This window comes from Panthera leo, chromosome E1 (assembly GCF_018350215.1).
Source record: "Panthera leo isolate Ple1 chromosome E1, P.leo_Ple1_pat1.1, whole genome shotgun sequence".
Classification (NCBI taxonomy): Eukaryota; Metazoa; Chordata; class Mammalia; order Carnivora; family Felidae; genus Panthera; species Panthera leo.
The window spans coordinates 11,495,255-11,517,026 of NC_056692.1; the positions used below are offsets into that span (position 1 = coordinate 11,495,255).

Consider the following 21,772-nt stretch of genomic DNA (forward strand, 5'->3'; position numbering starts at 1 on the left):
CCCACCGGTTGCCTGGAGCAGGACAGGGTGCGCAGACGGCCCTCCCCGGGCTGACCGGCTCCAGCGCGCAAACTGCGAACTTGAGCAAAACTCCTTCGTCTCTGGCGTCCCTCACCTTCCCATCCGCGGCCACCAGCCCCGCCATCTCAGCCCCCTGTCGTCCACCAGTGCCACAGTCGCCAAGACCTCTCACCAACGTATTGTGGAAGAAAGGGGAGGGGAAAGTCCCCAACACAACCGAACTGCGGCCACACACACACACACAAAAAAAAAGAAAGAAAAGAAAAAGAAAAAGAAACAAAAAAGGAAAGAAAGAAATTCCTTCTCCTGAGACCGATTCCCTCAACCAGCGTGGAAAACCCCCAAACAGGCAAATCTGCAACTCCAGCCAAGATCGCGGCGCGGCGGGAGGGGTGCCCGCGGCCGGCGGCCACCAGCGCCGGCAGCCCCGGGCTTGGGGCAGGTCTGAGCGCGGCGGCGTCCCGGGGGCTCCGGGAGCCCTCGCGCCCCCGAACGGCCCCCCGAAGACACAAAGCTCTGCCGCCAACAATACCTGCGGGTTCCTCCTGGATCTCCCGGACGCCGGCGCTGCGCGTCTCGCCGTCTCCCCTTCCCCGCGCCGTCTCTCTCCTCCTCCTCCTCCTCCTCTCGCGCGCGCTCTCCCCCTCGCCTCTTCCAGAACGCGGCGGCCAGATGAGATCCTTGGGAGAAAAAAATGTGAGCGCTCGCACGATTCCTTTCTCTCCGCCCGCCGCTCGCGGCGGCACCGGGCTCGCTCCTTTCTCCCTCGCGCTCCCGCGCGCGCCGCGCCTCTCGCGCCCCGCGTTTCCTTCTCAGCAGCCCCTGCGAGCGCCCTCAGTAGCCATTATTCACGGGCCACCGGAGGACAGGAGGTAATTAGAGACCGCCCCGTGGCCGCATCCACTCTGCAAGCGCGATGCGGGCTCGGGGTGCGCGCGGGGAGGGGCGCGCGACGAGGGGGCTTGGCTGCGCGCAGCCCGCGCCCCAGACGCGGGGGAGGGGGAGGAGGAGGAGGAGGGGGCAGGGAGGGAGGAGGCGAGGGGAGGAGTGGTGAGCTCGGGTAGGGAGCGGGAGGAGGGGGCGCCGGGGAGACGCTCCCGCGGCTCTCACCGCGGGGGCTCGGGGTCACCGGCTAGGAGGCTCCAAGGCGCTTAGGGACCGGGGGTGGGGGCGAGTGTCTGTGTGTGTGTGTGTTTGTGCGCGCGCGCACGCGCGCGTGTGTCAGAGATGGAAGGGGAGGGAGGGAAACGCTTTAATATTTTTCCAGTGACTTACGAGCCCGTGGGTGAGCTCTTGGCTGCGCGGTTAGGTCCGTGTGTGTGTCGGTGTGGCCGTGTATTTCTGGTCTGCCCGACGTGTGAATGTCACGGGGTTTGGGGGTCTGGCTACGAGCTTGCGAGTGTCTTGCTGGGCCTCGGAGGAACTGAGTGATGCGGTGCCTGCGTGGAGTTGTGTTTGTGTGCGATCGTTTATGGAGGGTTCTGTGACTGCGTGGGTGGGACTGCGCCCATGTGGGGCTGCATGTATCCGAGGGGCTGTGTGTACAGGATCGTGTCTGCGTGGGCCCGAGTGTGCCTCAGGGGTGTTGTGTGTCTGTGTGGGTTTGTTTGCGAGTGGGATTGCGGTTGTTGGGGCTGTGGGTCTGCGCGTGGAGGGGGCAGTACGCCTGTGCAGGGCTGTGGGTCGACGTGAGGCTGTGGTGTGCGTCTGCAGGCGGTCTTGTGTGTGGCTGCGTAGGGCTGTGTTCTGCGTGCGGGTCTGAGGCCTGGCGGGCGCGGGGGTCAGGAGGGGGGCTCCGCGTGGTGTCGACGATGGCACCGCCGCAGAAGAGCCGTTTAAGGCGCGAACAGGCTGCGCTGGGGTCGGGGCGCAGCGCGACGAGTAGTGGCGGAGGAGGGGCGGGTAGAGAAGGCGGAGACGAGGGGGCCTTCATCTCGCGCCCGCCCCCCCCCCACCTCCGCACCAGAAACGCAGCTTGGAGATCCTGGTACTTGCCGGCTCCGCGGTCCTAGAGGCACTGGGTTTGGGGGACCCTGCTGGGCGGGGGAGACGCCTATGGGCTGGTGGGGGCAGTGGGAACTGAGACTCTGGAGATCCGGAGCAGCTCACAAGTGCGCGGCGAGGGCTGCCTGGAGAGGCGGGCGGCAGCCTGGAGACGGCAGAGGACTGGGCCAAGACAAAGGAGAGCGGGGCCGGGGCCTCGAGGCGGGACCGCACCTCCAGGTCCCCCCCCCCCGCCCCCCCCGCGGCGGAGGGGCAGCCCAGCCCGCGCGCTTCAGGCTGTCGCGTGGAGCCCCGGGGCGGTGGTGCGGTGGCGCAGCCCCTCTAAGCCCCAGTCCGGGAGCCGCCTCGGGGAGCAGCTCCAGGGCCCCGGGGGGCACGGAATTACACGCCCCGGGAGGGGCCACCGTAGCGGGGTTGGGGGGGGGGGCGGGTTCTGAGCTTAGCAGGCGGACGCCAGCGCCCCGGGGCTGTGATTGAGCGCTCGCCTGGCCCGCCCCTCGCCAGGCTGCTCACCGCCCACGCAGCCATTCATTCATTCATCTATCCGTCTCTCCTTCTACCCACCCTTCCATCCAGACACGTGTCCGACCTATCGTCCGTTCACCCAATTATCGCGCCAGGGATCACACCGACGTGTCAGACCCGGCTCTCTCCACTCTCTCTCCTGCTTGCCAGTCTTGCTTGTCTTGCTTTCCTCGGGCCCCCCCACCGATGCTCCCCGCTCGGGGCCCCTCTCTGTTCTGCCAAGCGGGGAGGAGTGCACCCACGACCTCTATCACACTTAGGTTTTGCTGTTCAGTGATTGCCCGACTTCCTCTATTAACCCCCACCCTGCCCCTACTAACCTCTCCATACATCCTACACTCTACTCCCGCAGCAATTATGAGCCAACTGGGTGTGGGGAGCCTTCTCCCCACCCTGCCGGCCCTCCCTGAGGTCTGGTGGCTCCTTAGAGAGGGCAGTGGCAGGCAACTGCCACTGCCTGAGCTCTTCTTAAGGCCCAGCCTCCTGTAGGCTGCGTAGAGGGGAGGGAGGAATGGGGACTAGAAGGGGTTTCATGGATTGCTGTGTGTCCAGGTCTTTGGCTAAGGGCTGTGCAGGCTTAGGGCCTGATGGCACAGAGGCCGCCAGTACCCCAGTGGCTTGAATAGTCACTCCCAAACCTACCATTGGTACAGCGTCAAGTGGGAAACCAAAAGCACAGATTCCTGGGCCCTAGCCCAGACCTAACCAATCCAAGTGCCCAGGGCCTTTGTACATGCTCTTTCCCCTGCCTAGGAATCAACAGCTTATAGCCAGGCTCTACAGTGGTCACTGGCCTGGAACGTCTTACAGGCTCCCCAGACTGCTGGGTGCATCTGCCCAGGGGCAAAGAGCCAGCCTCACTCCCATAAATGGACCCTAATGTGCCCTCTGGTCTTCCCATCTGTAGGACCCAGGCTACTTAGCCCCTATCTTCAATGATCTGGCCTTGGGAACCAGGGTTCTCAGTCCTGAGGCTGCGGAAAGGCAACATTAGACAAAAAAAAAAAAAAAAAAAAAAACCACCCCAAATCCCTGCTGGGGATCACCAACCCAGCCGCAGACTGGCCTGCAACCCCTATCATAGTGCTCCCTGACCCCTCAGCCTCAGACTGTCCCTGTCACATCTGACTCAGCCACCTCCTCCATACAGCCACCCACAAGGTCAAGATTGGCAGGTAGGGTGTGAGGGTGGTAGCGTGTGCCCCCTTTATCAGGAGGGGAGGGACAGGCTCCCCTCCCCTCTCTGGTTTCAGAGTGAAGTAAAAGTCCTCACAGTCTCTGATGAAATCCCACACAGTCAGCCCCCCCCCACCTCTCTGGCCTCATGCCCCTCCCCCTTACCCACTACTTTGTCTTCTAGATGGTCCTTGAATTCACCAGACACACTCTTACCTCAGGGCCTTTGCACTTGCTTATCCCTCTGGCTGCAATGCTCTTCCCCACCTTCTAATGTACCATATACTTTGTTTATTTAAGTGTTTTGCAGTTATTTTTGTCTGTGCGCTCACTGTGTACCCTCTGTACCTAGAATGGAGGCTGGCACACATTCAGTAGGTGTTGAATGAATAAATGAGTGAACGAGTGAATGAATGAATGAGGTTGACCCAAGCCTTCTTCTTGGGAGCCTATCCCAGCCCAGGGCTTTCTCTTCTTTGAACCAATAGCCCCCTTGGAGAAGAATGGGGGAAGGGGATGGAGAACATCAGGGCAAGATACATCACATGACTCATCCGAGGTCACTCAGTGAGTATTCTTCACCCATTCTGGAATCTGGGCACACGTCCTAAGGGTTTGGAGGAATAACACGGTGGGGGGATGGCTTGTCCCAAAGGAGAGCAGAGCCCTTCATCTGTCCCAGGGGTCTCTCTGTCATTCTGGGGGCAGTGTAGAAGAGGGGTCCAGATTCACATCTGCCGGGGGGGGGGGTTGGAAACCCCCAATCTGACCAGAGCCCTTCTACAAGTGTTGTCACAGAGGGTCACCAAGACAACCCCTCAAGTGGGGACCTACTCATCTCTGAGAGGAGACACCCAGGCTGAGAGCCATCTCAGGATGCATCAAGAACACACAGGAAGACAATCTGATCCCTACTGGACTATTAGTTTCTAGAGAAACCTTGCTCACCTCTGCCTGGCACAGAGCAGGTGCTCAGTATGCATTTAGCAAATGAATGAATGAAGGAGAGACAGTGTCAAGGTTCAAACTTAGGTCTACATGGCCCCCGAACCCTCGCCTGTTCCATCAGACCCCACTGGTTGGGGGGGGGGGGATCATGGGATCGTGACCATGGGATCATGGTGGTAGTACCCAGCACATAGCAGGTACTTCATAAATACTGAGGGAATGACTGGCCAGGGAGGCTGTCTATCTGGCAGGTTCCCTGCTCCGGCCAGGGGTCTGACTCCACTGCTCACCACATGAGTACTTCCCCAGGCTCAGTAGGGAGGGGGACCCCCTCATGCTTGGCTGGCAGGAGAGTTTTATGGGCCACGGTGGGAGTGCTGGGAGTGCTCACGGGTGTCAAAGGGCCAGATGCTTCCTGGGGAGGTGCGGCTGTGCTCAGGAGAGCCTGGGCCTGGACAGGTCAGCCCTTTGTTTGCCCAGTGCAATCTGGATAGAGCTGCTTTCCTGCAAAGTGTGTGTCCAAATACCATTCCAGTGTTAAATAATAAACAGGAGCCAGGGAGGAGACGCCAGGCAGGGGCCTGGGGAGAACAGGCAATGGGGTGAGTGGAGCTGCCAGATGTTAGGCTCACTGACGGGCCACCAGGGACAGGGGTTAGCCAAGGGCCACCCAGGTGGGCACAACAGGCAGGGAAGAGGGGCCTAGACTCCACCTACCAGGCTAGGCGGGTGCCACTGAGACACCGAAGTCTCATTCAAGCTCAGCCCTGATCTGGTAACCCCCAGGCCCTCCTGGCTTTGAGACGCCATGGCTCTCCGAGGAGAAGACACGCAAGTCTGCAGGTCCCGGTTCAGAGGTGGGCCAGGCAGGTTGCAACATCTATCTTATACATATTTATAGAGAGTCAGGTTTCAAATCTCTACCTTTCCCTCACATCAGTCACCGTTTCAAAGACGGGGTCTCTGAAGTCCAAACAATTGACTTGTCCAAGGTCACAGAACTTGAGTGTAGCAGAAGTACTCATCCATTTGCCTGGCCGATATTTACTGAGCACCTACTATGTTCTAGGCACTGTTCTATGTATTGAGTATTCAGAGCAAGGAACAAGACAAAGCTTCTGTTCTTTGTGGTCATGAGTCAGACAAGAAACAGAATGAATGGGTAAATTATATAGTATGTTACACTTAGGCGGAAAAATAAATAAAGCCAGGGAAGGGGACTGGGAGCATCTGGGGAAGGGCTGTGTTTTCACGTTGGGTGGTCAGGGAACTTGCACTTAAAAACATTCGAGAACAGACTTGAAAGACTGAGATAGTAGGGCGTGCAGCTATGTCGGGGGAAAAGCTGTGCAGGCAGAGGGAACAGCTAGTGCAAAGGTCCTGAGGCAGAAGCAGGGTGAGAATTTTCATGGAACAGCACAGGCTGGTGTGGCTGGAGCTGAGTGAGCCATGGGGCAAGTGGGAACAGATGGGGACAGAGAGGGGACAGAAGCCACACCACAGGACCCTATACACCTTAGTAAGAACTTTGGCTTTTACAGGGAGTGAGATGAGGTGTCTGCAATGTTCTGAGCAGAAGTGGGACACGATCTCTTTGAGGGCCTTCCTCCTAGTATCCCCAGCAGCCGCGAAGACAACAGACATGCGGGCAGGGCAGGAGCAGGGAGGCCAGAGGTCCAGGTGGACGAGGACAGGGCCTGGCCAGGGTGCGGATCGTGGAGAGCCAAGAAGGCGCAGAATGCTGCCTTTATTTTGGAGGCGGGGCTAACAGGACTAGCTGGTGCATCTGGCCTGAGGAACCAGACAGACAGACGGAGCAGCCAGGCCTGCTGGCAGAGTGGTCTGGGGCAGGTGCCCCAGGCTAGGGGGAGGGCACTTCCTTAGGAAGGGCACAAACCTGCCCCATCTGACAGGTTAATGAACTTCATGCCAATGTGTCAGAGCAGATAGCTGAAGAGGCCCCGTTTCTATCAGATGTACTGGGAGTAGCGCCCTGCCGAGTCATTTTCCCACTCCAAGCCTCAGTTTCCCCTTTTCGGGAACACGTCAGTCCAGGGCAGCAGCCCGAGGGCCCGGCTGGCCTTCCCTCCCTTGTGGCCACTGCTGTTCTCGCAGGCCAACCGAGTGAGACCCGCTCCGCAAATCTCTGCTCCAGGGTGCATTTCTGGAGTGCCCGCCAAGTGCCATTGTTGGGGGGAACAGGGGAGACGACAATGCACAAAACAGACAGACCCCCTGCCCTCGTGGTCACTAAGCAATTCCAGCCCTGTTACTTTCGGTCCCCCGCCAAAACCCTCTACCCACCTGGCACTTCCTAAGAGCTGGGCCACCATGTGAGACCGAGAGCAAAAACACTCGAGAAGATGTTTTTCTTTGAAAGCAAAGCACTTGGGCGGTTCAGCTTCTGGGGGTGGGGGGCCAGGATCATAAACATCCAAGTCCTCTTAAACTCTCAGAACATTCCAAACACTTGGTACGCCCCCTGCCCCAAATCTCAGGGAGGGCAGTGGAGGGCAGAGGAGGGTCTGGGGTCTCCTTATTCGGGTTCCGGCCCGAGTCGGGGCAGGAGAAAGCCCTGGGGGCAAGGGGCAAGTCCTTCACAATCTGCCTTGGGCTGGTCTGCCCATCGGGCTCTGCAGACACCAAACCATTTCCTGCCTTTGATCAGCACGACCTTTGATCTCTGCTGTCTGTGGCTTTCTCTGCCATCTGTCTGTCTGTCCATCCTTCTTCACTAGGCTGTGGGAGGCCACCAGATGAGGTCACACAGCTTCAGGCTCAGACGGGGCAGACCGGCCCGCTATGGGCTACCCTTCACTGGGTGTGGGCCCCAGAGGAGGAACACTGTGCAGGGGGGCGCACACTCTCTCTCACCCCATAGCCCCTACAGCCTCCATGTCCCGCGCGATCCAGGCTGGCGCCTGACCCCCGGGGGCAGTCACCTCCCTTTCTCAGCATCTGACTGCGCTAGAAGGTGCTGGGCTTGTATCCCTGAGCTCGGAGGAGGCGGCGAGGCCCTGCAGTCAGAGGGCGGAGGCCGCAGGCAGGGCTGTGTGGGGAGTCAGTGGGAAAAAGAGGCGGGCCGGACAGGACAGCCGGATAGACAGACAGAGGAGGGACAGGGGAAGGCAGACGGCTGAGGAGCAGGAAGTGTGTGGAGGGTGCCAGAGCAAATGAAGGGGAGAGGGGAGAAGGGATGACAGGGCAACAGGGATGAAGGGAGGGGAGGGCACCAGGTCCACCAGGCAGCATCCCCTCAGCCTGGGGACGGCCTGCCCCTGCCACATGTTCTCCTGAGCAGTCCTGCGTCTGGAGGACAGCCCTTCGTTCCCGGCTGTGACCAATGCCACCAATTCCTCACACATGTGGCCCGGCTGGGAGCCATGTGAACCTTCTTGCCTCTGAGCCCCCACCTCTCAAGCAGCTGCAGCCCAGGGCTCAAACCTGTCTTCACGGTGAGGGAGCCGCCAAGGGGCTGGGAGTCCTATCCGGTCCTCGACGTCAACACAGATGGCCCCCTGACCCAGCCACCGACCGACCCTTAGCCACAGCCACATTGGACCCTTGACCCCAGTCAGTGTGAGCCTCCTGCCCCAACTCCAGCCACAGACTGACCCCTGCCCTCTGCCACGAATGGGCTTCTGACCTCAGCCATAGTCCCTAGCCGCAGACCAACATCTGGCTCTTGCTGGGGATCGACCTGGGGCCCCAGTCCCAGCCTGAGCCTGAACTCTGATGCTGGCAGAGGCACTCTGCCATTCTGGGGACCATCCTGTGCACACATTCCCCCAGGCCACTGGGGACCATGTGGGAAGACGGAAGGGGCCCAGCGCAGAGCCGTGGTAAGAAGCACCATCAACCCCGTACATGGCCCACGCCGAGACCTCAGGGTCAGGCGGTGACCAAGGGCGGGGGGGGGGGGGGGGCCGAGGCCACTGACACTTTCCCCAAGCAGAATTCACTGGCGCGGAGCGGGAAGCCTGCCTGGGCCAGAGCGAGCAGGCCAGACAAACACACAGACATACCCAGGAACTGCCAGACCGACACACACAGTCAGACCCAGCAGCCCAGCCCCGGAGACGCTCCCACACCAAAACTCACCTGCAAAGACACACGGAGCCCGAGATGCACAGGTACCAGCACACGGATGTAAAGCAAAGCCATGGAACCAGATACACGCACACACGGACTGTCCCTGCCCCTTTTCGCTGAGCCGCACGGCTTCTCTGGCCCGGGCCCAGCGGGTCCCCAGGTACCCAAGAATGGGAATGACAACAGCTCCCTCCTCTTCCTCTCCTTCCAAGAGCATGTGGAACCTACCCTGAGCCCCAGCAGCTTCCTCTGCCCCCCCGGGGAAGAGACCCCAGCAAGAGCCCAAGGATTACTCCCTCCTCCGAATTCAGGGGGGTCGTGGATGCCATTTTCTACACAGAGGGCCTGCCCCATGTCACACGGCAGACGGGGAGGGGGACCAGGATGTGCACACACACACAGGGTCTCCTAGGTGGAAAGACACAGGCACACACGTCCATGTGTACGCACACTCACAAAATCAGAGACACGCATGTGCTCGTTTGCACGCGACGACGTGTACTGCAGGGACCTACACAAATGTACCCGTGTGAAAGTGACACAGTGCACACGTAAGGACACCCAGAGACTCCTCTGTGTAAGAGTGCGTAGGCACACCTGCCTCCACACGTCATTTGTTCCCTGACCCCGCAGTCTCCAGGGATGGGGACCCCAGAGACCAGGGGTCACTCTAGGTGGCTCAACCACTCCTCAGGTGCCCCTCCAGCCCCTTCCTGTCTCAACCGAGAGCTCTGTGGGCCTGCGCCCTCCCTCTGCCTGGTGGCACTGGGGATGCTGCCCCGGGGCTTCTCCCGGCCTCCAGTTCCTGACCCCAGCCAGGTGAGGACCCCCGAAGTCCTCCTGACCTCGTCCCGCCTGGACCTGGGCTGGCTACGGCATGCCCTCTGTCTTTGGCACAAGGAGGCCAACTCCCTCGCTCCTGGGGGACGACCGAGCCCTGTCACCTCCACCTGTCAGCTGTGGGAATGTGACAAGAGACCCAGGCCCTGCTCAGCTTCTCCCAGGGTGGGTGAGTCCCCAGGAACATTCAAATGGAAAGCCCTTTTCAGGGGGTGCCTGAATCTGCACAGATTGCCTCTGGAAGGATGGAGAAGAAACTGCTGATCAAAAAGGAGGGTAGGGGTGGGAGGGATGCTAATTGTGCGGTGTGAATTTTTTACCACATGAGTGTATGAGGAGGAAGAGGAGGGGCGCCCGTGGGGAGGGCAAGGAGGGAGGAGGGAGGGGTGGGAGGAGGAGGGGATTATTGTTCTAATGCTTTTCCTCCCAGTTTGGCTTCATCCCCAAATTCCCCGGTGGAACCCAGGTGACTGTGCCACAGGGCAGGGGTGGCGGGCGGGGAGGGGTGTTGACTCTGCCAAGCACCCGTGTGGAATCCTCCCAGAAATCCTCTGAGGGAGGCGTCCTTAGCCCATTTTGGAGATGTGGAAACGGAGATGTGCAGACGGGAGAGCACGAGGTCTGAGTGGCTTTGGGTGGAGCCTGAACCACTGTCCTGTCTCGGGAGCCGTTCTCATTCACCTGTTCCATCCGGGGCCCGACTCAGAGCAGTCCAGCCCGGGCACGAGTGTGGAAGAAAGGAGTCGAACCCCCGGCTTCGCACGCCTGCCTGGGTTCTGACCTCCAGGAGAGTTACCGGCTGATGCAATCGTGGCTCCCATCCTCCCCACACACCTTAAACCAGGAAAAGGGCTGCCTCTGTCCTCCCCGGTGCAAGTCCGGTCCTGCCACACCGTGGCTGTGTGTCTCTGGGCAGCTGTGCACCCTCTCTGGGCCACAGTCGCCACAGCTGGGAAGAGAGGTGATGCTTCTCTGCTCCTGCTTATTGCCTCATGGTGGGGGCAGCGGAGGGGGTGGGGGCAGCGGGGGTGGGGGGCGGGTTATGGGCCGGAAAGCAGCCTTCTAAGCTGTAATCTTTCTCCCTAAATTTGGCACATGGTCCACCGTCCGAGACCAGGAGAACCCTCCCCAGCCCGGCCCCGAGACGAGGCAGCTACAAGGGGCTTTCACCAGACAGACTGACAGGGCCAAGAGCCAGGTCCAGCCAGCCACAAGTATGACGTCCCCCCGGCCCCGTTTCCATACATTTTTGTGGTGGGGAGGACTGCGGTCAACTTTCTTAGACAGTCCACACCACTCCCGAAACGCGTGACGAGGGACTCACACCCAGCTGCTTCGCGTGATGTGCCTTAGGTTTTTTCACCTTTAAAATGGGAGACTGGCAGGGCCTGGGTCGTGTGTTGAGGAGGCATGGAAATGAGCACGTGAAAGTCATTGTGGGGTTTGCCTCGTCGCGAACCCCTGAAAAATGCCAGCTCTGAAGGCTATTAGTCCCTCCTGGCCTACGGAGAGATGGGAGTTCTCAATCGCCGGGATAAGTATCAAGTCTCAATTTCACGGTGGTGGTCTGAACATTTAATTCGGAAATCCTACTTGGCTGTGCTGCCGGGGCGAAGGCCCACCCGCACTTTGTCCCCCGTGCTGAGTGACCACTGACATGTGCTCTGGGCTGCTAGTCCCCAAATCCCTTCACAACCACCACCCACCCCACAACCAAGCAAGGGGCCCGGAGGCCCGGTGCTGCAGACCCAGACGCTGGGGCTCAGAGAGGGAGCTTAGGAGAAGTAGAAGCAACAGGAAGACAGATTTCACCTCCATATAAGGAAGAGCTTGCTAACAGGCAGAGCTGCCCAGAAATGGAATGAGTGAACTGCCTTGGGAGGTGGTGAGCGACCCGTGGCTGAAGGCGTGCAAGGGAAAGAAGGAGGTCTCTGGGTGGAGATGGCACGCGGGCGGGCGGCTCAGACACTAGTTGGGGGAGGAGGCTGGGAGCTCTTGTCCTGTGACTTGACCAAGGCCATGTGAGCAGGAATGGAATCCCAGAAGGTCAGAGCTGGGGGCCCGGACAAGCGCTCTCCTGCTCCAAACCTGTCACGTGAAAGCCCAGCGGACAGAGGCCCAGCCCTCCCCATCAATCCCATGCCCACCTCCCAGATCGCAAAGCATTTATTTCTTAGAAGGAAATACCTACTTTCAATTTTGAAAGCTGGAAAGTATACGAAAGTAGAAAGGAAAAACAAAACAAAACAAAACCCCGAATCCCCCTCACCCTGTGACAATTCCTGTTAATATTTCCTTCCACTCTTCTCCATGGGCATCTATTTTGGTTAGAAGTCCTAGTATGCGCTAAAAATATATATATATTTTAAGTGAGATACAATCCACATACTATACAATTCACTCTTTAAAAGTGGTTTTGAGGGGCGCCTGGGTGGCGCAGTCGGTTAAGCGTCCGACTTCAGCCAGGTCACGATCTCGCGGTCTGTGAGTTCGAGCCCCGCGTCAGGCTCGGAGCCTGGAGCCTGTTTCAGATTCTGTGTCTCCCTCTCTCTCTGCCCCTCCCCCGTTCATGCTCTGTCTCTCTCTGTCTCAAAAATAAATAAATGTTAAAAAAAAAAAAAATTTAAAAAAAGTGGTTTTGGGGGCGCCTGGGTGGCTCAGTCGGTTAAGCGTCCGACTTCAGCTCAGGTCACGATCTCACGGTCCGTGGGTTCAAGCCCCGTGTCGGGCTCTGGGCTGATGGCTCAGAGCCTGGAGCCTGCTTCCGATTCTGTGTCTCCCTCTCTCTCTCTGCCCCTCCCCCGTTCATGCTCTGTTTCTCTCTGTCTCAAAAATAAATAAACGTTAAAAAAAAAAAAGTGGTTTTGGGGGCGCCTGGGTGGCTCAGTCGGTTAGGCGTCCGACTTCGGCTCAGGTCACGATCTCGCGGTCCGTGGGTTCGAGCCCCGCGTCAGGCTCTGTGCCAACAGCTGGGAGCCTGGAGCCTGGTTCGGATTCTGTGTCTCCCTCTCTTGCTGTCCCTCCCCCACTCATGCTCTGTCTCTCTCTCTCTCTCTCTATCTCTTTCAAAAATAAATAAACATTTAAAAAAAATTAAAAGTGGTTTTGGGTATATTCATGGCGTGGTACAGCTATAATCACTGTCTGATTTCAGAACATTTTCATGGCCCCCCGAAGAAACCTATACCCGTGAGTAGTTACTCCCCATGACTCCTCCACACCATAGCCCCTGTCAACCACGAATTTACCCTCTGTCTTTACATGTAAGTGCAAAGTGCTTCTTCTCAGCCTCCCTGGGCCCACCCCTGCCCCCTTCGGCCCTTCTGGCAGCCAGAGGGAGCCTGCTGAAACCCAAGTCGGATGCATCCCTCCCTCACTCCGTGCCTCCCACCTCACACAAGAGTTAAAACCAAACTTGTACCACAGCCTACAATCACCTACACAATCTGATCTCTACTACCTTGACCTCATCGCTTCCCATTCTCCCCCTCCTCCTCCTGCTCCAGCCACGCGGGCCTCCTCGGGGCTCCTCAAATGCATCCGGCACGCCCCGGCCTCAGGGCCTTTGCACTGGCTGTTCCTGCTACCTACAACATCCTTCTCCTAGACGTCTGCTCAGCTTTTCCCACCACCGTCTCTGCAGCCCCGCTTTTTCTTCATTAACTCTTATCACCTGCCTTATCTATCTTTCTGTCCGCTGTCTTCCCCTCCGCTAAAATGGCCGCTCCATCGTTTGGCATCTTGTTTGCGCCTAGCATGGAGTTGCAGCTCAGTGAATATCTGGGCTGTCTCCAGTGAAGTCAGTAACATAAAAGGAACAAATGCAAAAAAACGAGCGCCCCACAGAGCAGACGTTATGAACGAGGCCCTCTGCCTGTGGACATGTGCGGTTTAAACCACACTATGCCTTTTGTTAATTGAGCCAGGAGTGTTCACATAAAAATCCAAATTCCGGTTTCTCTTGAAAACACAGATCTGGTCATCCCGGGCCGCACACCCGCGTGACGACTGTCAGCAGGCACTGAGAGGCAGGGCCCGGGGGCGGGGGGGGGGGGGGGGGGCTAGGGTCCTGGCTCTGGGGTCTGAGGCCAGGCTAGGGGGCTGCCTCTGCTGGGGGGGGGGGGCCATCCCCCGGTGGGAGGCCACGAGGTCCTGCCAGGTGAATGCCTTGTGGTTCCTCAGAGACGCCCAGATGTGGCACCCTGGAGGAAGGCCTCCCCTACGGCTGCTCCCCAGCATCGGGGCCCTGGCTGACCCCAGCCTCATCTCTCATCCACCTTTACGATTCCAGCCATGTGAGCTAGCAGCACCTGCCCGGGCTCACCAAGCTCGGTCACCCTTTGCAGCTACCGCGCCCTATGCATGCTCTCAACTTCATCCTCGGGGCCTCACCTGACCCTGATGGCCCGTTGAGACCCCCCCCCCCCCCACACCACCTCCTTCTGACTGTGAGGTGGAGAACAGAGGGTGGCACCCTCTCATCCCGGCCTCCCCAGCCCTGGCAGTGCCCGGCGCACAGTAGGCCCTCAGGAAGCTTGGCTAAAGGACTAGGAGAATAGCACGCACCCTTAAGGGCTGGAGGAACGAAGGGATAACACGTGCACCTGGGAGGGTCCGGCTTGGGTCACGGTCATTGCCAGCATGCACTTGCTCAATCACCTACTGTGGGCCAGTGCGCAAAGATGGAAAACCTGGGCAGGGCCAGCAGGGGGGAGACGGGTCCAGAGAGAAGGCGGCACGGCTGGAGCCCGGGTGTGCTGCTGCAGTTGTGCGTGTGCGTGTGCGAGTGTGTGTGCGTGCCTGCTCATGCTGATGAAGGAGGGCTCCACGGCGGGCAGTGTCCGCTATTCTCCTAGGGCCTCAGTCTCCCCTGATGCAGGGCTCCCCTGATCATCACCCTCTCTGGCCCCATGGTTCAGTCCCGCCTCCCCACCCTGAAGAGGTTTTCAGGGTACTGCAGCCCTGCCTTCCCATCCATCAGGATTTTGCTGCATTCCTGTGAGTCATTCTCCAAACAAACCCCTGCGTGCAAAGGAGAGAAGGGAGCAGGGGAGGGGGAGAGGGGAGGCTGGATGCAAACCCAGCCCCGCCTCCTCCCTCTCTCCTGCTCCCTGTCGTCATCTCCGTCATCTCATCATCGTCGATGCCCCCTCCCATGCACATATGCGTCCCATCCCCTGGACCAGGAAAGCTCTGGAATAAGAGTCTGGTCAGCTTGTACCGCAGACTTGCTGTGTGACCTTGGGCAAGACCCTGCCCTCTCTGGGCCCCTGGAGAAAATGACCCTGAAGGTCTCCCCCTCCAGGATGCATAGGCTTCCAAGGCAAACTGTATCAAATGAAGCAGTGTGTGTGTGTGTGTGTGTGTGTGTGTGTGTGCACGCGTGCATGGGTGTCCTCAAAGCAGCCTGCCCGCTGCCTCGTCTCAGTTTCCCCACCTCTGAAATGAGAGGGCAAGTCCCTGGTAGGCACAGGGGACAGGGGGCACATCTGACAGGTGCAGCTGGGCAGGGGGCCTCAGCGCGGGCAGAGCAGCTGGTGCCAACGGATCACGGAGCCCAGGCCAGCCTGGGGCCCCAACGCTGGGCCAGGGGGTCCTCCCACAGGAAGTCCCAGTCTCCTGCACTGAGGCCTCCCTGTGCAGGCATTTCCCCGGGCTGGTGGGGTTAGGGGGACTGGGCGTCTGAGTCACAGAGCCAGGGGCCAGGCCATCAGGAGTGTCTCTATGGGCAGACCCCAGCTCTGGGGGAGGGGGGGCGGGGGGATGAGATGGTGCTGGGAAAAGGAGGAAAAATCCCCACACCAGCAATGAAGAGCAAAATGGCTGTGGCTGTATGCCCGTGTGTGCGTGTACGTGGGTGTGCGTGTGCATGTGTGGGCGAGTGGGGGCGGGGGGGTGGGCAGGTCCCACAGGAGACCGTGGTCGTGTGGCTCAGATGCTGGAAGCCGGTGGTCCAAATCGATAAGGACTGTGTGCAAACATCTGTGTGCTTGTACATGTCTGGACGCATGGCACGTGAGGGAAGGATGGGGGGCCGGTGCAGAGGGTCTCCCTCACATGCCCTCTCTTGGGGCTGAAGCACCCTCTGGGCTCTGTTTCTTTGTGAAAATCCAGCTTCTCAGTCACCCTCACTGCAGCCGTCACCTTTGACAGGTGGGTGTGTGCACCAGCCTGGGGGCCCTCACCCACGCGTCTCCCTGTGCCTGCGCGTCCTCAGAGCCCCAAAGCGAGCGCAGAAGTGGTCGCCTGGCCGAGGGCCGGCGAGCAGTGGGAAGCACGCCTGCGTATGTGTGACAGATTTCGGGGGGTGTGAGCGTCCACGAATGCGAGCACACGTGGCAGGGGTGTGTGGGTGTGTCTGAGCGTGGGTGAGTATGGGTAGTGCCACAGCGGGCTGGCATCTAGGGCTGTGCGTGCGAGAGGATGTCTGCCGGGAGCGCCAGCTCCAGGACTGCCCCAGTCAGTCCCCAGCTCGGCCTCCGCCCAGGCTGAGATGCCTCCTCGGGGCCCTCGGGCTCTGTGGCTCCATGACAAAGGGGTTTCCAAAGCCCCCCCCCCCCCCCCCCGGGCAGCACCCACGCGTGCACAGGGGCCTCGTATCTGTGTGCCCCCTTAGGATTCAGAGCCAAGCTCCAGGCCCTCTGCCCAGACAGATGCCCTGACACACACCACTTTGAAGCTGGTGTTGGGGTTCAGGGAGCCTGGACGGGGGTTCCGCCCTGACCAAGGCCCCGAGGCGACAGGGGAGGGAGAGGCCTCCCTCCCCCCCACCCCCCCAACTCAGACTGAAAGCTGAAGTCCTGGCCACAGCCTGCAGATTGTTCACGAACCCCCTCCCCTCACACCACCCTCACACAGGCCCCTTTGCTGTTTTTGCAACACATGAAGCACGTTCCTGCCTCGGGCCTCTGCACGGCCACTCCCTCTGCCCGCAGTGCCCCATCCCCAGACCCCCCCCAGACCTCGCTTGCCTCCCTCACACATCACCTGTTCGCGAGGCCTCTTCCTGATTCCCGAAGTTAAAACTGTAGGGGCGCCCGGGTGGCTCAGTCGGGTCGGCGTCAGACTCTTGATTTCGGCTCAGGTCATGAGCTCCCGGTTCGTGGGTTCTAGCCCTGCACTGGGCTCTGCACTGAGACAGCAGAGCCTGCTTGGGATTCTCTCTCTCCCTCTCTCTCTGCCCCTCCCCGGCTCTCTCTCTCAAAACAAGTAAACGAACATGTAAACAAACAAACACCTTCCAACTCCCGAGCCCCTTCTCTGCTCTCTATTTTCCTCGTTGCACACGGTGCCTTCTAGCATACTCTGAGGTACTGTCTCCCCATAGAACAGAAGTTCCACCAGGGGAGGGGTCTCTGCTTTGTTCATCGACGTGCACCTAGAACAGTGCCGGGCACACAGTAGGGGATCAATAACCATGTGGGGGAATGAATAGCACGCCCTGTGATTCAAGAAAGGAAAGCCTCCATTTGAGTGGTGAAATCTTTAGAAACCTTACCCCTGTGGGAGTTTCAATTCTTTTTTTCTTCTGAGACAGTGCAGGGAGGAAACTTGTGCCATCCGCTCTCAGCTTAGGCCCCACCCCCAAATCAATGGTTTGCTCTGGATGAGACAGGCAGACCTCGTTTTTTCTTGAAACCATGTTCAGTCGACTAAGCAACCCCCCTTCCTGGACAGCTACCCTAGATGTTGCTTGGGCCACTCACTGACTCTACACCTACCCCCCAAATCTTCTCGGTAACCGTGCAGGGAGCCCCATCCACCCCACTGCTCCCCCAGGCTGCAGGTGCTGCCCACAACCACTGGCCCCCAGCCCTGGGCTCTCCCGGTCCCTGGGCTTCCTTTTCAGACCGCTGTTCAACCCTCACCCACCTAGATCCTTGGCCTGACCTCCCTCCCTCCCTCCTACGGCTGGTCTTTCATTTTACCTACGTGGCCTCCTCATCCTTCAGCCCAGAGCACTAACTAGGCCCAAGGCCAAAGTCTCCCTGCAGCCTGGCCAGACCCAGCTGCCACCCCTGCGCCTTTTCTCAAGCAGGACCCACTGCCGAGAAGGCCAGTCTGTCCCTCCGCCTGGCTCTGCGAGTCTGAGGCCCGCCCTGCCCCTTCCAGCATTCCCCACCTCTGAGCCCCACAGGGGAGCCCACCCCGTCCCCCCTGGGCCACGTGCTGTTGCTCTGCACAACAATCGTCAGCTCCCCCGGCCTACGAAACAGGTGCCCACGTGACATTTGCTGAATGAATGAATGAATGAACGAACGAATGAATGATGTACACAAATGAGGAAGAAGGTGAATAAGTGAGAGTCTGAGTGGGACAATTCTAGAAATAGGTCATTCTCGAAATGGCAGGCCTTCTCTACAGCTCACTGTTCCCTTGTAGGGACCCCTGGTGTGTGTGGGAATGACATTTGAGTGACAACGATATGAACAGACCTACCTGTCAGCCTAGGCTAGGCTACCTTGCTACGACAAAACCCCCCAAATCTCAAGGGCTTGAAACAACCAAAGTTTACTTCTCGTTCACTCGTTCACACCACGCATCCAGCAGGGTGGCAGGGAGGCTCCCGCCCACTGAGCAGTCACCGCTCTGGGCTGCCAGAGAGAAAGAGAGTTCTGGCATCTCGCCGGCAGTAGTGAGATGTTCAGCCTGAGAGACACGCGCAGATCATTGGCCAGAACCGGTCACGTGACCCCGCCCAACCACAAGCCGTCCAGGAAGCATGATCCCACCACGGGCTTGGGAGGATGAGGAACTGGAAGTCTTGGCCAACAGCTCTAATGACACTTCCAGAAACACCAACAACACTATGAACAGCAGAGGCCATTTATTATTTCCTGTGTCCTGGGCACTGGGCTTAGGACTGGAAGTGGAGTTTTACTTAATACTCGTAGGATCGCTCTGAGGCCGCTGCTATGAATATTCCCATTTCCCAGAAAAGACAGCTGGAGTCCAGCCAGTGAAGCGACTCACCACGGTCACACAGCTTGTAGGTGGTAGGGCTGAGATCGGAACTCCCATCTGTGATTCCAGGCCCTTGTGCACCCCATTGCCCTGGGGTCAAGGATGGGCCTCAGACCAGAAGTCCCCTCATGCAGAAGGCCATACTGACCGTGCCTCCTCACCACTGCCACAGCACATTCCCAGACTTCTCCAGTGCCCCAACCCCCGAAGGCGATGAGGCTGGTCCCAAATGTCACTGAGAGAGACACTGAGGCTCAGAGGGACCGGTGACTGAGTCAAGATCACACTGTTGGGCTGTGCAGGGCTGAGATGAGATCTTAAGTCTCTGTCCACGGTACTCTGAGGGTCCCCAACCATCTCAAAAAGGTTTTCTTAATGTGGGCTTATTTTTGAGAGAGAGGGAGAGACACCTACCTGGAATCAGATCCCAGCCCTGCTCTGTGATCTTAATCTCTCTGAGCCTTGGTCTTGTCATCTGTGAAATGGGGTGGCGATCAAGATTACAGCTGACATAGCCCATATCTGACACCTAGTAGGTACTCAACAAACACTGTGGCTGTTATGATTGCAGCTGGGTTTTCTTTTAGTTTTTTTTTTTTCTGTTTTTGCCCACCAATTTCCACTTCCCATCCCAAACCTGGGCCCCAGACCATGATGAACTCTTCCTGAGCTGCAGTGGGGCCTCTGTACCAGAAAGGTTATGGCTAAAGACTCTCACTCTGGCAGCCCCAAGAATGCATTCCCCTCACACAGCCCCTCCTCCCAAAGACTTTATGCCTCGAAGTTTGGTCAGAATGAGCCCCCACCCTGCACGCAAACCCTGCGTGGCATGCGTACCCCCAAGCAGTGCCAGAGACTCACAACGTGGTCCGCCCCAGCAGCTCAGCCTCCAAGGGCAGCCACCCTCCTAATGTGGACAGGAAGTCAAGGCCTTCCCAGCCTCCTCTGAGCCCACCCTCTGCTAGGAAGCCCGGAGCCTCCAAGTCTCCTTACCCTTTCGCCCCTTGTCCCCCAGCTCCTGGAGCCTTTCCACTGCCTATGAATCCTACGCATAGTTCCCTGCCCCAATCATCCAGTCCATAAGCATTTATTGAACACCTACTACACGCAGAGCACCAGGCCAGGCACCATAAGAGAGGCAGAGTTGAAAGGGCATGGCCCCGCGTCCCCGTGAGCCCAGAGTGCAGCAGAAACATCATATGCATTAGTGACGCTCCACAGCCCGATGGTTACTAACACAGGCTTTGAAGTTGCACAGAGCTGGATTCGAGGCCCAGTCCTGCCACCTCCCAGCTGAGAGACGCTTTGGACACACGGCATCACCCCCACTAACCTCAGTGTCTCCATGGGCAGAATGAGATGGTAACGGAATCTACCTCGTGGGTGGTGACAAGTTTCCGGGTACCAAGAGCTTTGCACAGAGCCCGGCACATAATAGGAGGTCAACCCACGTTCAGCCTCATTCCTCGCCTTGACTGGGCAAGGGCAGAGTCCCGAGGCATGCCAGAATAGACCTCCCTCCAGGCTTCCACCACCTCATTAATCAGAAAGGACTGTCCACCCGGCTAGGATGCCACCTGACGCCCCTGGCAGCCTGCCCATTCACCTCCATCTTGTCTGCAAGGACATCTGGGGATGGGGACGGAGCATGCCAAGTTCTGGCTGAAGGCCAGGCATGCTGGGACCCCAGCAAACCAGAAGAGGCTCACCCAGCAGGCCCCACCGCCATTGAGCCCACACAAGGTCACTGTCGACACACCGCACACACGCTGCGCTCACACAGTAGGTCCACAGTAAACATCCTAGGTGGGGTGGGGAACGGGCTGAGGCTAGGTTGTGCCGTGAGATGAGGTGAGTAGTACGAGCTGGCCATGAGAGGAACTGAATTTGATGTCTCAGCAATAGGGAGCCACAGAAGGTTGCTGGCCAGCAGAGGGACTTCTGCCCACCTCCCGAGCCTCGTGCTTCCCCACCCTCTAGTAAGCTTGAGCTTTTTGTGGTTGTCCCTTACTCCCCCCACTCCGAATACGAGTCCATGTTCTGCCCCAAATCTTTGCCCCAAATGTTCTTCCCCTCAAACCGTTCCCGGCCCTTCTGATTAGCTCACGCTTCTCCTTCTATGTTGAGTTTAGAAGCCTCTCCGGACCCTCCCCGTCTGGGCTCAAAGTCAGTTCTCTGCCTCCTGCAAACTGGTCCTCCCTACATTAGAGCACAAGTATTCCTTTCTCGGGCCACCTTGCCCGGACAGGAGTCCTTGGAGGGCAGAGTCCTGATCTGACTCCCCTCTGCGCCCCAGCACTGCCTGACACAGAGCAGGGCAGGGATCGGTGGTTTCCTGATGGACATCACTTTAGCCTTTAGAATTCTGTCTCTGAGATGGCACAAAGGAAGGACACAGGAGCCCACTTGGGGAAACGAGGTCATTGGTGCAGACCAGAGGGGAAGAGAAATTGGGGCGGGGGCAGCAGAAAGGAGGGGCCGGTGGGCAAGGGGCAATGCAGAAGGGAGGAGTGAAGAAGGGGGTTGGGGAGAAACTTGGAGAAACTACAGAACCAGGAGGAGCCTGCTCCTCCCGTTTTCTCCCTCCGTCTGCAGAGAGGAGATGGAGGGTGGGGAGAAGCAGGACTGAGGGAGAGACCCGGGGTGCAGGCCCCTGCCAGTGGCTCACCCCGAGGGGAGGAGCACAGGCAGGTCCCACAGAGAACACCTGGCGTCTGAGGCGTCCTGACCTATCATTTCCTACAGCCCCCAGGACCCCCAGTCTGGGCAGAGGGCCCAGGGCAGCACTGCATGCTGGGACAATCAGACCAGACTGGCCCCAAGGAACTGTCGGTCTGGGGGAGCAGGAGACACCAAGATACCCCGCATCCTGAGCCGCCCCTTCCCTCAAGAGAGGGAGCAGAAAGACAGAGGCTGCCTTGTTGGAGGGGACGGGGATGGATTTCAGGGCGGGTTGAGAGAGGGAGGAGAGGGGCCCTCGTTCCAGGCAGCAGGGACAGTTCCTGAAAGGCAGGGAAGGTAAGGCGGAGAGAGAACGAGCCATCTGGGGGCCTCTGAGAGGTCACGCTGAACGCCCTCCAGGGCACGTGGCGCACAGCGAGCGACCACCTTTACTGTCGCCGCCGAGCAGCGTGGCACCGGCCGGGTCGCGGGCAGCGGCCGTCCCGAAGGGCCTTGAATGCCAAGCCAAAGGTGGCCCGGT

At 58.9% G+C, this 21,772-nt stretch overlaps 1 protein-coding gene across 1 annotated transcript in view; it reads right to left on the bottom strand.

Annotated features, from left to right (window-relative positions):
* RAI1 (retinoic acid induced 1) overlaps positions 1-21,772 on the bottom strand; it is a 120,752-nt gene that overhangs the window by 81,025 nt on the left and 17,955 nt on the right. The window contains exon 2 of the mRNA XM_042916634.1: positions 554-701. The gene's annotated coding sequence lies outside the window, so the exon portion shown is untranslated. The remainder of the gene's footprint in view (positions 1-553; positions 702-21,772) is intronic.